We start from the raw sequence: 11,078 nt of genomic DNA on the forward strand, positions 1-11,078 counted from the left end.
TGCCAAGGGTGAGAAATCCGGGCGCCCATTCCGATGACTCTAGAACCCGAGTCTGACCTTTCCCATCTCCTGTGACTTCGCCTGGTGTGATGGTTAATTTTCTGTGTCAGTCTGATGGGGCCGAGGGATGCCTGGATTTCCTGGTGAAACATTCTCTCTGTGCGCGTCTGTGTTTCTGGAAGAGACGAGCACAGACTGACTACGGCAGGCCACTTTCCCCGGTGTGGGCGGGCCTCACCCAGGCCTCTGAGCGCCTGGACAGGACAGAATGTGGAGGAAGGAGAAATTCGTGCTCTCTGCTCAGAGAGAGAGCTGTCGGATATCGGTGTTCCTGGCTCTTGGGGTTTCCAGCATGCAGAGGTGTGATTCTGAGACTTCTCAGCTTCCGTAACTTTGCAAGCCAGTCCCTCAAAATAAATGTCTTCCTATCTATCTATCAGTTCTGTTTCTCTGGAGAAATCTGGTTGATAAACCAGCAGGGTCTCGCTTTGGTCTGGCATCCCCTGCCTGTGGCCAGGAAGCTGGGTTAAATATAATAATCAGGGCTGGGTCCCCGTGGCACAGGATTTGCATTTAGTTGCCGGCATTTGATGAGGGTCCTAGGAGACAGTGGGAACTCCCATCCTTACCCACATCTCTGTGAACCGCTGGAGGTCACCTCGCCCTGACACTCAGCCACAGCTGTAAGACCAGTGTGGTGACACCAGCCAGTGGGTGTGGGCCAATACTGCGTAATACGGTGGCTGTCCAGCATAGGTTATGAGGAGCTTTGTTTTCAGACAATGAGACTGTCAAAACTCACTTTATAGAAGAGTCCAGAAAAGATGGTTTTCCTGCTTGGTGGATCAGAGAGACCCAGCAGGAAACAGCACAAACTCCAGTTAGGATAGCGGAGGAGGGCGTGCTCAAGGGGCTGGTTCCAAAGGGGGCATATGCAGAGTGGAGAAGCCACGGGCTCATGTAGCGTCCTGCACTCACCGCTTCAGAGACCCCGAGTTGCTGGGAGAGTGGTCAAGCGGAGGAAGAGAAAAAAGGCCGAGAGGTCCTCTGCCCAGTTTTTAATCGGATTATTTGTTTTTTGGTGTTGGCTTATATAAGTTCTTTATGTATGTTGGGTATTAACCCCTTATCCCAGACGTCGTTTGCAAATATCTTCTTCTATTCTGTAGGTTGCTTTTTGTCTTGTTGATTGTTTCCTTCACTGTGCAGAAGCATTTTATCTTGATGAAGTCCCAATAGGTCCTTTTTGCTTTTGTTTCCCTTGCCGCTGGAGACCTACCTAGAAAAATGTTGCTAAAGCCACTGTCAAAGAAACGACTGCCTATGCTCTCTTCTAGGACTTTTATGGTTTCAGGTCCCACATTTAGGTCGTTAATCCATTCTGAGTTTATTTTCGGGGATGGTGTAACAATTGTGGGTAGTTTCATTCTTTTGCATGGAGCCGTCCAGTTTTCCCAGCACCATTTGTTAGAGACTTTTTTCCCATTGCGTATTCTTGACTCTTTTGTCATAGATTCATTGACCAAATTGATATACACGTGGATTTATTTCTAGGCTCTCTATTCTGTTCCATTGATCCACATGTCTGTTTTTGTATCAGTATCTGCTGTTCTGATTTGTAGTATATCTTAAAATCTGGAACTGTGATGCTTCCAGCATTTTCTTCTTTCTTGACGGCTTTGGCTATTTGAGGTCTTTCGTGGCAAAGAGACACATGAAAAGATGCTCAGACTCACTAGGGAGGTGAAAATCAAAACCACAATGAGATCATCAGCTCACACCAGTCAGAAGAGCTAGCATCAAAAAGACAAGAAACAACAGGTGTTGGCGAGGATGCGGAGAAAGAGGGAGCCTCTCGCACTGTTGGTGGGAATGCAAACTGGTCTCCCGGACCCTGGAAAACAGTATGGAGGTCCCTCAAAAAAGTTAAAAATAGAACTACCTTATGACCCAGTCGTGACACTACTGGGCATTTACCCAAAGAAAATGAAAATACTAATTTGAAAAGATCTGTGTACCGTTGTGCCGACTACATTTTTTATAATAACCAAGATAGGGAAACAGCCCAAGTGTCCGTCGACTGAGAAGGGATAAAGACAACGGTGTACGTATACAATGGAATAGTATTCAAAAAGGAACGAAATCTTGCCATTTGCCACGACAGGGTTAGAGCTACAGAGTACTATGCTAAGTGAAATCGGAGAAAGACAAATACCATATGATTTCACTCATGTGTGGAATTTAAGAAACAAGACAAACGAACAAGCAAAGAAGAAAAGAGACAAACGAGAAACCAGACTCTTGAATACAGAGGACAAACTGGTGGTCGCCAGAGGGCAGGTGGGTGGAGGTGGGGGGAACACAGATAAAGGGGATTCAGAGCACACTTATTACCGTGGGCACTGAGGAGTGTAGAGAACTGTTGAATTATTACATTATACACCTGAAACTAACAGAACACTGCATGATCACTATACTTGGATCATAAACAATAATAACGAAGTTTGAGGAGATGTGTAACTTCCAGGTAAGAGCTCAGCAGGGAGGGGGAGAGAACAAATATCTCCTCCCTGTGAGCTCCTGCGGGGGGTCCCCGTTTTCTGTTTTCTGCCCCAACCTGGAGGCAGAAGTAAGGGGTCCACCGACATAGCCATGCAGCACAGTGCTGGGTGAGGGAGCAGGGTGAACCTAGGCGGGGGAGAAGGAAGGCACCAGGACACCCCAGAGACACCTGGTCCCCCTGGAGAACACCTACCTCCCTGGAAAAGACGCTCCTTGGAAAACAGTGAATGAATCTACCTCCAAGGTGAACCTAAGAGCTCTTACTCAGAAGGGCCCGGTGGACACAGGCACAGCCCCAGAGTCCTGAAAGGAATTCTAGGGTGACAAGGACGGTTTTAGGGTGTGACAATGATTTGGGCCATTCTGTAGAGGCGCACGTATCCTCAGAGACCAAACTTCAGGGTCGCGATCCCCTTATCCCCTCTCTCTCCAGCAGATTCTCTGAGGAAACCCGGGAACTTTGATTTAAAGCCAAATCTGAGAGGGGCGCCTGGGTGGCTTGGTCGGTTAAGCATCCGACTCTTGATTTCAGCTCAGGTCATGATCTCACGGTCTGTGAGATCAAGCCCCACGTTGGGCTCTGTGCTCACAGCATGTGGAGGCTGCTTGGGATTGTCTCTCTCTCTCTCTCTCTCTCTCTCTCTGTGCCCCTCCGCCGTTCTCTTTCTCTCTCCTTCTCTTTCAAAATAAACAGACATTTTAAAAATAAAATATAGGGGCGCCTGGGTGGCGCAGTCGGTTACGCGTCTGACTTCAGCTCAGGTCACGATCTCACGGTCCGTGAGTTCGAGCCCCGCGTCGGGCTCTGGGCTGATGGCTCAGAGCCTGGAGCCTGTTTCCGATTCTGTGTCTCCCTCTCTCTCTGCCCCTCCCCCGTTCATGCTCTGTCTCTCTCTGTCTCAAAAATAAATAAACGTTAAAAAAAATTTTTTTTAAATAAAAATAAAATAAAATATGAAGCCGAATCTGAGATGATTCAGGGAGCCCAGCCACTTGTCCTGCTTTGTGCTGTGTTGCTGAATTTCTTCCTAAGGACCCCGAGGCTCCCCGCTGCGGCTCCTCTTCTGTACCACATCCAGAGCTGTAAGTGATGCAGGCCCCATAATTTGTGGGGTTCCACTCCCCCACCCACCGCCCTGGAGGTGGTTTTCTTCCGAAACCACTTTCCTCTCCGGCTGGCACTCCACGCCCACAGAGCCGTGGGACTTGCCCTAGAAGCCCCTGGTCCGTGTGGCTCCGCCCCCGGGCTGACATGACCCAGGCCACCCGGCCCTTCGCCCGAGACTCCACCGAGCATGCGTGGCACTGCCCATCCAGGGAAAGCGGGGTCTGGACAGGCCACGGGTCAGCCTCCGCTGGGCCAGCGATCGGGTTAGAGTTGAGCACCACTTAGTTCAAAACCAAAAACAGTCCTGCAGGAAAACTCATCCGGCCCGGCTCTCGGCCAGCCAGTTAAAAACGGACCCGGATCCCTCGGAGGCTCACGCAGATCACTTCTGCTAGTGAAACAAATATTTTTCCAGGTTTTTCTGTGTTTCCTCTGTTGCTGCTGGCCGGGGTGGCCGTGCCCTGAGAAGCAGCCGCAGAGGGGGGAGAACGAGTGGAGATTTGGAGCCGCAGCAAACACATGCCTGCTGAGCAGAGGGGGTCTGAGTCCAAACAGAAAGACAGAAGAGGGAGGGATCACGGGTGCCTCTGAGTCACAGCCGGCTTGCAAGTGCCAGCTCACCGGCACATACACGTGCGCACACACACACACACACACAGCCGAAGAACGATTCCAAATTCGGAGGCTGGCATGTAGTGTTTGTTCCTACCCAGAAAGAAGGACCGGGGCAGCTAACGGACTTACTTGGGAGAAACAACTTGACCACACAGGTTCAAGGTCTCCACGTGGCAACCGTCAACAGGCTTCACCCCTTCGAGAGTGTAATTATCACAAACTCACCTTGCCTCCCCGACGACCTTCATCCCAGAGAGAGGCCCCCACACAAGGTGTTGGTATAAGGTCAGGACGTTTAGGACTTAGGGAAGCCGGCCAAGAGTGGGCCACAGGACTATAGGTCTGGAACGCCAGGGCCGGAGAAGTCAGGCCTGCACGGAAAGCAGAATCTTCTAGCACAAGGTTTGTCCCTCCCCCGGCATCCCAAAGACCCCTTGACTGGAACCACTCAGCGTGGTGCCGCCTCCCGCTGCCATGCGCCCCCCGCAAACCCTCAGGGGCCCTTCTAAGCTTGGGGCTGCTGGCCATTCTCAGAAACGGTGCCCTCCTCCTGCACAGAGCACCCCTGCAAACTGCCAGCCCGACCTGGCCGAACCCGAGGCCCCAGCCCGGCTCCCGCATGCACGTAGGAAGCGATGCATGAACACCTCTCCTCTGCTGAACTCCGGGCTCCTCTGCTGAACGTGGGCTGCAATAGCTTTTTAGCCACGAGCCCTTGCTAGGCCGCCTTGTAAAGCACAGGAGATGTGCTCCAGTCAAAGAGGGAATGGGAGAAGACCCCCACGGACCCCCAGGCATCTGGGAAGCACAGTTAGAAAATGCTGGGCTAGCAGATCCCTACAGGGCCCTGCAGTTCCGGAATGTTATGATCCTGGGCCTCCTTGGGGACCCCAGATCTAAAATGCCCGCCTCCCCACCATCCCACCACCCACCGCACATGAAACAACACTCCGTTCGCTAGCTGTGCATTCCTTCTTTCCAGGTCATTCGGTTGCAGGCAATCTGAAGAACTAGCCACTGCTTCAGACTTCAGATGGCATCGCTGGGTTGATGAGTCGGCTCTATGCCAAAGGGGGCGGCCGAGCTGTGATGGGGATCACCCCGGTCCAACTGAGCAATGTTAAAACAGCCGTTTTTAAATTTCAAAAGTAACGTGTGAATTTTATAGGCAACTGATACACCGTAGAGATACATTGCAAAGGAGGGGCAAGCATCCCCCCCTTTTCCCCTCCAAAGCCAAGGTCTTGAGATGAAGCGCTCCTTGCATGACAGACTGTGGCAGCTTGGGTGAGCCTGGCAATAACGAGGTGCAGGGGAGAGGGCTCTGGCCAGTCAGAGCCTTTCCCTGGGACTCCAAAAACATAGAGGAATGTGAATTTGAACACACGCTCCTCTCAGCTCCTGCTACCTTCCTGAAATAAAGGGTTCGCCCCCCACTGACCTCACAAGGCTGGGAACAAAACCATAAAAGATTCAGACACCCCCCGCCCCACCCCGTGAAGTATGATGGCCGAGCTCCCTTGGTAAGCCAGAAATGGTCCGCATTGGGTCACAGTCTGAGATTTCAAACCACCGGGGGGCAGAGGGTGGTCTGAGGTCTCTTCAAGTTGCTTTCAGTCTAGCAGGACTGGCAAGAAGCTTCAAGTCTGGCGTCACACGGCTGTACAGACTGCTTGAACACTTCTGGTGATGGGGAGCTCCCTACCTAGATTTGGAAGAAGATCCCTGTAATTAGGAAGTCCTCCCTTCCAGGGAGCCCAGACCCTCTTCCGCTGCTAGGCACACCCCTTGGGGCCTCAGCTGGGCTCCCCACATGTGGAAGCATCCGGCGAGCCCAGGGGTTCCCTGCTCCCCACGCTGTGCCCGACACTTCACTGAGTGAAAAGTTCCCACCTTACATCAGAGAAACGTCCCGGCACTATGAGGACACGCGTGTCTTTCAGGCTGGACTTTTGCTCCTCTACTGGCCAGACCTTCTTCCCTTGGGCTCAGCTGGGCACGGTGTTTCATGGTGCACGTCCTGTTTGTGGACCAGGGGAAGCTGTGGTCTGCCACCAGACAATACATCAAAGGCAGCTTCTTTCCAAAGTGGGGACTGTCTTGTTACTATTCTGGAACAAATGCAACCTAGCATTCCAGAAGGAAATCTCAGCCTGAAGGGCCCTCTCCCTGCCTGAGATCTCCGCGCTTCCTCCTGGGGCCTGGTCTGTGTTCCATGCCTTTGTCAGACGCTCTTTCTCTTGGGGGAATCTGGGTACACAGGGCATCTCTCCTCCTTTCCCTGGAGGGTCCTTCCCCGGCCCCACGTTCTGACTGCAAGCTAAGTGAGGGTTGCAGAGGGCTCCCACTGAGCTGTCTGGCTGAGGGGCCCCCAGAGACCCTCCTTACAGGAAGCCTGGGGGCCTCGTGCCCGAAGAGTCTCCTGGCAGGACCAGGGGAACAGGTTAGCATCAGTCTGGCACCGTCTCTGCCTCTCTTACCCTTCCCACAAGCCAAGTGGACAACGCAGAAGGGCAGGCTCTTCTAGAAGGGACACGGGTCCCTGTCCTGCGGTACAGCAGACCCAAGGGCAGGAGACCAGAGACTGGCTGGAGCAGGGCTCACCCACGTCAGGGATGCAGCTGCGCTGGCGGGACCCTGTGTGCAGGGGACAGTGCACCCCCTGGAGAAGGCCAGCGATGGTGCCTGGGGTGACAACGTCGCTCCAGAACCCACAGCACCTTGCCCCCTGCATGCCTCTTCTTCGTCCGGGGCCAGACGGCTGTGGCCCAGAAGCTGGGAGGGCAGCTGCCCGGCTGGGCCCCACGCCCACGCTTCTGGGAACATTGCCCTCCACGCACGCGCTGTCCGTGACTGGTGCCCACAGCTCCTCCCAGTGTGGGGAAGGACACGGTGCCCGCTGGCTGCCTCCTTGGAAGCGGCTGCTGGCCGGAAATGAGGGCAAGGGGGGCAGTCTGCATGAAGACCCAGGGAGGAGCAGCACCCACTGCCCTGCACGCCCGTCTTGAATGCCACCTGTCCATGCAGAGCCCCCCCACACCGTTCTCTTTCGAGCCCTTACAGCAACAGGCTTCCCCGAGGGCTGTCACACGCATCTGGGAACGCTCCGTTGTCCTGGATGGTCAGACTGTCCGGCACAAAGAAAGTTCTCCAAACTATTTCCCGAACTGAGTTTCCAACAAGAAGCCCCCTGCCTGGGGACAGCTCTGGTATCTTCCGTCCCATGGAATCAACCAGCTGCTTCCATTGTCCTCTATAAGTGATGAGGCCATCCTGTCTGAAACCCCTATCTTGGAGACGGGAGAGATGTTGGAGAATATAGTTGTTCCCGCTCAAGATTATCGCATGCTTTGGTGTCTTCGGGCCCAGAGAAATAACAGATGTTCCCGTCCACAACTCTCTTCCAAGCGTTCCTTATATGGAAGGGAGACTCATCTTGTAGCCATAACTCAGCTTTATGTGGGTGCACTTTTTTTTTTAAGTTTTTACGCGTGTTCCCTTCCACAGAGACAGGGCTCAGGGTAGTGCTTCATACATCGAGAATAACGTGTTAGTAAATATTTTAGCGCATTGACCCTCCACAGTTAGGCACCTACCGTAGCTGTCTGTGAACTTGGGATCTTTGATCAAGTGCCTTGGGCTTTTTGTCTTCTTCCCCCACCGCTGGGTGACCTGGACCGTATAAGTATTTAATCAAATTGTTCTGCATGGGAATTTCAAGTATGAATGATGTAATCTCCTGCATAAGAAAAACCACATTGACCTTGATCTTGCAGTCATGTCTCTGTCCTCTGGACCCCCGCACACTGCCCCCTTACCACACATACACACACACACACACACACACACACACACACACACACCCCGTCTGGAGAGAGCGAGCCGGGAGTCCTCTCAGGGAGGAAACTGCGAACGAATTGGATGTCTAAATAATGTCAAAGGTTCTCTGAGCCCTTCTATAAAGCACACCTTTCCCAGTGGCTGGAGAAACTCACAGGCAGCTAGGCCTAATCAGGCATACACATCCATAAATATCTTGTCCTCAAGCCAGCTTCTAAATTAACTGCAGTCGTGGGGGGAAAATGCGAGGAATTATGAACTATAAACAATGACACATAACCAAAACCAACGGGTAAGGCTTAAAGGGGTGAGTCGTGCTTTCTCCTAAAATTACGTTTGGAGTTCTGTGCAAACCTCTAGCTCAGCCACTCAGGGTCTTGCCTGAAATAGATTCCAGTCTTTGCCTCTTTGTCTCGGTGCTCCTGGCTTTGTCTCCAGGCCGCATGTGTGAGACAGGAAAAGGTCCACGTGGGCACTGAGTGTGGGGGCGTGACCGCAAGGTCAGGGAGCAGTAGATTGTTCTTGTCCGGAGATGCTTCGCAAAAAGTTGGAAATGATTTTTGAGAGGTTTAGATGTCTTAAAAGAGGCATAATCTATTTTATTGAAAACAGTCTTGCAGGTCAAGCGATCCATCGATAGCTGTTCATCGAGAACAGCAGGAAAACTAAAACCGAGTATTGGCTCTGTGTCCCAAACTGGTTTAGGATACAGTTCCTAGAGGGGAGGAGCCAGGCTACCCGGCACGACTGGTGAGGCACAGAGGTCCAGCCCTGCCACTTCCTGCCAGCTCTGTCGCTCTGGGCTAGCTATCGAACACCTGAAGCTCTGGTTTTCTCATCTGGAAAATGGGGATAGCAGTTCTTGCCTCGGGGTCTGTGGAAGGTCAAATGAGGAGGTACCCAAGGGGCCTGGCACAGGCAAGTCCTCCATGAAGGTGGGTTACCACCGTTATCTGTAAAATAACGCCCCAAGGCACCACGAGACGCAGCAGGTTCGCAGCACAGTCTGTAAACTGTTGGAGGCTCAGAGAGAGTCTCTGATGGGCGGGGATCAGGGCAACACAGAGACTCTGGAAGAAGATCTTCACAGAGGAAAATGTTGAGCAGGAACCATGTTCTAAAAGTCCGGTCAAGAGCCCGGAAATTAAACATCCCAACCATGACCCTCACTCTTCTTGGGCTTGGTTTATTCCAGTCTTGGCCAGACAGGATTGCTTTCCCATAAAGGGTGAGGTTTGGGGCTGTCTGCTTTCATTCTGCTGGCCTGCCTTCCATCCTGCACACCACGTCCCACTGAGCGACTCCTGGCGAGAGGGCGTTGTCACGGTGCCCCCGGGGTGAGACTGCAGAATACCTCCAGTGACCTGAGAGCAAGATCCCTTCCGGGAAAAAGACCCACCCCTTTTCCTACCAGGTGAGGTAGACCTGGAAGGGCGAAGGGCAGACTGGGGGGACTACAGGCCACGTCCTACACTTAGAATTCATTCTACGCACCCGTCCCCACCATATGGCTGGCCTTGGCCCAGACCCGGGGGGAAAAATGCCAGCAGACCCTTCTGGAGCCCCCACGGTTGCCTAAATCTTGAATGAAGGGTTGGCCAAGGGTCAGGGTGCATGGGAGTCTGTGGAGAGTCAGACGAAGGCTATGTTGGGATAATTCCTCATGCGACCTGTTTATTGATCATGCGCTGATACAGACGGTGTGCCTGCTGAAGGGTGCAAAAATTAAGCAGGAGTTCAGTGCTCTGGGTTCTCTGAGAGCTTGACTCACATCTCGTTATAGTTCAATTACATCGCCCTGTAGTTGTTGACTCATTGCTTTCTCCGCTGGACTCTAGGAACTGGCTGTGTCCTTCTCATGTCGAATCCCCAGCACCCAGCCCCGGGGCGAGCACACAGCAGGCCCCCAGCTCGTGTTTGTTGTGTTCAGTAATGTTGAGTCCACGACTCCGGGGCTTACAGTCCTAGAGCATGGTCCGCACTGGTCCTCAAAGGCTCATGGGCAATGAGGGACGGCCGTGGGAGTTTGGGAAGGCGTGAACTTCACGGACAAGGTGACTCTTGACAGGGTTAGAGATAGGACGGGAGCTTCGGGGGCGGAGGGGAGAATCCCAGGTAAAGGGAAGGACACAGAAAGGGGCACAAGGGCGCTTGGGAAGCAGGAAGTCGAGGTCTGCTGGCACGAGCGGCATGTGGGAGGAGGCTTGGGATGACCATAGAGGCAGGCCGAGCAGGTGCCGAGGCTGGGGTCGGTGCTCCCATCCCCCATCCTCGTCACATCCTCCCAGCCATGATCATCGTAATAAAAATGACGCTTCACACGGGCAAGGCACGTGATTTTACCTGAATGGCTCCTTCAGTCCCCACACTCTGCAGGGAGGGCCTTCTGCTCTCCAGGTGGGGAAACCGAGGCACAGGACACTTAAGGACGTTTCCCAAAAGCTCAAAGTGGCAGGGTGAGGATTCAGACCCTGGGGTGTAGCTGCGGAGCCCACATCCTGCCTCTCCTTGACCCTTCCCTTCCAGAGATCACGGTCGCCTCGTGTTTCCCCTGCTTGCTCCTGACCACGGCCAGCGTCCTGGCCACAGGGTATTTGCGGCACAGCCAGCTCTCAGGGTTGGGAAGCAGTCTGACTGCCACAGCCCCGGCTCGAAAAGATATGATGTGTCCCCAGGACCTCCTGTCTGCTCTCTCTACCCCACACGTCAGCACCTTGGTCGTCTTGTTCCCAAAGCCCTTGGCTGTCTTCTGCTCACACAGCCCTTTCGAGCATCTTCCCACAGCCACTGCTGCTGTGCCCACATCCGCAGAGCACGGCCACCCAAGGGCACCCAGGGCTGGGGCCACTTTGGCAAGCGGAACGCCTGTCCCCACCCTCAGTGCCTGCCGGCCTCCACGCGCACTGCTGAGGTCTCTACCTGGAACTCCCATGGGCTCCCATGGTCCAGGTGG

At 53.5% G+C, this 11,078-nt stretch overlaps 1 long non-coding RNA gene across 2 annotated transcripts; it reads right to left on the minus strand.

The window, feature by feature from the left end:
• Positions 1 to 3,782: 3,782 nt before the first annotated feature.
• On the minus strand, positions 3,783 to 8,069 carry LOC113603573 (uncharacterized). Of its 2 annotated transcripts, XR_008299886.1 has the most exons (4): positions 6,766 to 8,069; positions 6,179 to 6,305; positions 5,214 to 5,990; positions 3,783 to 4,656 (listed from the first exon to the last, which is right to left on the minus strand). It is a non-coding gene; the product is annotated as an uncharacterized LOC113603573 (long non-coding RNA). The 2 variants fall into 2 exon arrangements; XR_008299885.1 differs by having other exon boundaries at positions 6,179 to 8,069.
• Positions 8,070 to 11,078: the final 3,009 nt, after the last annotated feature.

This window comes from Acinonyx jubatus, chromosome B4 (genome assembly GCF_027475565.1).
Source record: "Acinonyx jubatus isolate Ajub_Pintada_27869175 chromosome B4, VMU_Ajub_asm_v1.0, whole genome shotgun sequence".
Classification (NCBI taxonomy): domain Eukaryota; kingdom Metazoa; phylum Chordata; class Mammalia; order Carnivora; family Felidae; genus Acinonyx; species Acinonyx jubatus.